This window comes from Phascolarctos cinereus, unplaced genomic scaffold (assembly GCF_003287225.1).
Source record: "Phascolarctos cinereus isolate Bilbo 61053 unplaced genomic scaffold, phaCin_HiC Scaffold_4;HRSCAF=312, whole genome shotgun sequence".
In the NCBI taxonomy this organism is placed as follows: domain Eukaryota; kingdom Metazoa; phylum Chordata; class Mammalia; order Diprotodontia; family Phascolarctidae; genus Phascolarctos; species Phascolarctos cinereus.
In genome coordinates, this window is record NW_027555847.1 from 688,422,196 (window position 1) to 688,425,044 (window position 2,849).

A 2,849-nucleotide genomic window follows, 5' to 3' on the forward strand; every position below is an offset into this window, starting at 1 on the left:
GAGGAAACTGAGGCAGAGACTTGCCGAGGGTCACACAGCTAGTGAGTATCTGAGACAGGATTTGCCATAAGACCTGCTGATAGCATGATATGCTATTAGGAGCATTCCGCAAGCCCTCATCCCCTTCCCCAAACCTGGAGTGGGAAGGTGCTGCCCTGCTGAAATCACTGGGCCACCTGACGCTGCAATGCCTCATATTCCTATGTTATCAGTGCTCTGAAATGCCACCAGCAGCTTTCAGGCGTCCACGCTACAATACATTTAAAAATAACTTTGCAGAGTCAACTCCAGTGAGGCGTCTTGGCCAATGTATTACTCATCACAGGAGCAGCTGTCAAATCGTTAACTGGGCCTGCGTTACCCTGTTATGAGAGGGATGCAGGGTTGATCTCGGTTGTGTCTAAACCTCACCCATCTCATGGATTTCAGCTTGGCTCTAGTTCAGGTCTACTCGACAACAATCACAGTAGTTTCTTCCATTTTCACGTGTAACAAGTATGCTCTGGCCCGCTATCTCAGAGCAAGGCCTTTCACATCAACCCTCAGGGTTCTATAAAGGACCTTCTTCTCCAACACCATTGGCTTGAGCCCCCACCAGTGTTCCCCCCATTGTTAGGGCCAGCTACTGATGCCCCATTTCCATTTAACCATTTGGCATCAATTAGTTTCAATAAAGGGTTGTTTACTTCAGATGTATAGAAAAAACATACAAGCATTTTGCCCCAAACCTCTGCAGTCTGCTGTCCCCTGGCAGCATCTTGGTCTCTGGGGGAGTATAGACTCAAAATTTAGCTCACTTCCTACCCGGCATTGGTCCCACTAAATTCAGAGATGTCACGACTGTGGGCTGAATCTTTCTCCTGGAGGCTAGAGTCCTGAAGGTCACTCCTGAAGATTGCTCCTTGGAGTAATGGTGCTTCATTGGCTTCAGAACTCAGCCTGGACTCCAGCTTCCAGATTTCTGTGGTTCTGACTGTTGAAACTTCCAAGGTCAGAGACTGTACTTTCTTCTCCTAGAACAGGAAAAAAAGGACTGAAGTGCATTTCTGAGGGACCATTGGGTCCACAGGGCAGGAAAGCTCAAGGGCCTTTCCCCTTATTACATAGTCTCTCCCCAGATGCTCTTGGGGAAGGAATCCCTGAATGAAACCAAAATGGTTAGAGCTGACTCAGGCCTTTGGAAGATGCCAGTGATTCCAGCTTCACAGCCAACTGAACAAGGCTCCTCCCAACCGTATGGCCAGCCAACCAGAGCCAGTTATCAAATGTGTACACACTTACAGATGAAGAAGCCGAGGCTGAGCATGCTCCACAGTCTCTCCAAGACATATTTCCCTTGCAGTGAGAATAATGCTAGATTTGGGGTCCAAGGGCCTGGGTTCAAATCCTTGATCTGCTGTTTACTAGCTGCATGACTTTGAATGAGTTCCTTTCCTCTTCTGAGCCTCTGTTTCCTCATCTGTAAAATGAAGGGGCTGGATTAGAAAACCTCTCAGATCCCTCCCAGCTCTAAGTTTGGGATGCAAATATAAAAGTGAGTTATTATTATTAGCTGTTACTACTATTATATTTATTGTAACTTTATGTTTGTATATTACATGATTAAGTATATTTAAATTATCATATTATTAGTCTCTTCAAAGTGTTTATAATTTACCAGGGGGATATACATGTTCATAGATAAGTACACGTATGTATGTATGTGTGTGTGTGTATAGACATACACACATACATACACACACATATGCACAGTGATTTGGGTGAATCTCTAACACTTGGGAGGCCTCTCAAAAGAGGAAGCACTTTACCTCAGAGGGAAGGCACTAGCAATAAAGGGGATTGGGAAAGGTGTCCTATCGATGGTGAGATTTTAGTTGGGACATAAAGAAAGCCAAGGACACTAGGAGGTGGGGAGGAGGAGGGGGAGCATTCTAGGCAGGGTGACAGCCAGAGAAAATTCCCTAGAGCTGAGAGATGGAGGGTCTTGCTTGTGGAATAGCCAGGAAGCCAGTGTCACTAGCTTGAAAAGTTAGCTGGAGGCATGAGCAAGTAAGAGAGCAGCTAGATGCGTAGAGTGCTGGGCTTGGAGTCAGGAAGACCCATTTCCCTGAGTTCAAATCTGGCCTCAGATACTTTCTAGTTGTATGACCTTGGGCAAGTCACTTAACCCAGTTTGCCTCAGTTTCCTCATTTGTAAAATGATCTGAAGAAGGAAATGGCAAGCCACTCCAGTATCTTTGCCAAGAAAACCCGAAATGGGGTCAGGAAGGGTTGGACACAACTAAACAACAAATAAGTAAGATATAAGAAGACTGGGAAGGACAGCTAGGTGGTGCAGTGAATAGAGCTTGGCCCTGGAGTCAGGAGGACCTGAGTTCAAATCCAGCCTTGGATACTTATTAGCTGTGTGACCCTGAGCAAGTCATTTAACCCCCAATGCCTCAAAAAGCCCAAACCAAACCAAAACAAAGCACTGGAAGGGGGGGCAGGTTCTGAAGGGCTTCAAGTATGTCAGGGAGAATAACATGTAATCATCCAGGAATGCAATCCAATAAACATTTATTAATCACCTACTGTGTGCCAGGCACTAGGGATACAGTTAATAAAAAGACAGTCCCTGCCCTCGAGGAGCTTATGATCTAAAGGATACATAGAGACAGATTGGCGTGGGCTTTAAATGCCAAACAGAGGAGTTTGTGTTTTATGCTAAGGGAGATGAGGAACCACTGAAATTTCTTGAGCAGGAGAGATATGAATATGGTCAGATTTGTACTTCGGAGGCAGCTAGGTGAGGGCTGGACTTGGAGTCAGGAAGGAAGGAAACAAGCATTTATTAAGCACCTACTATA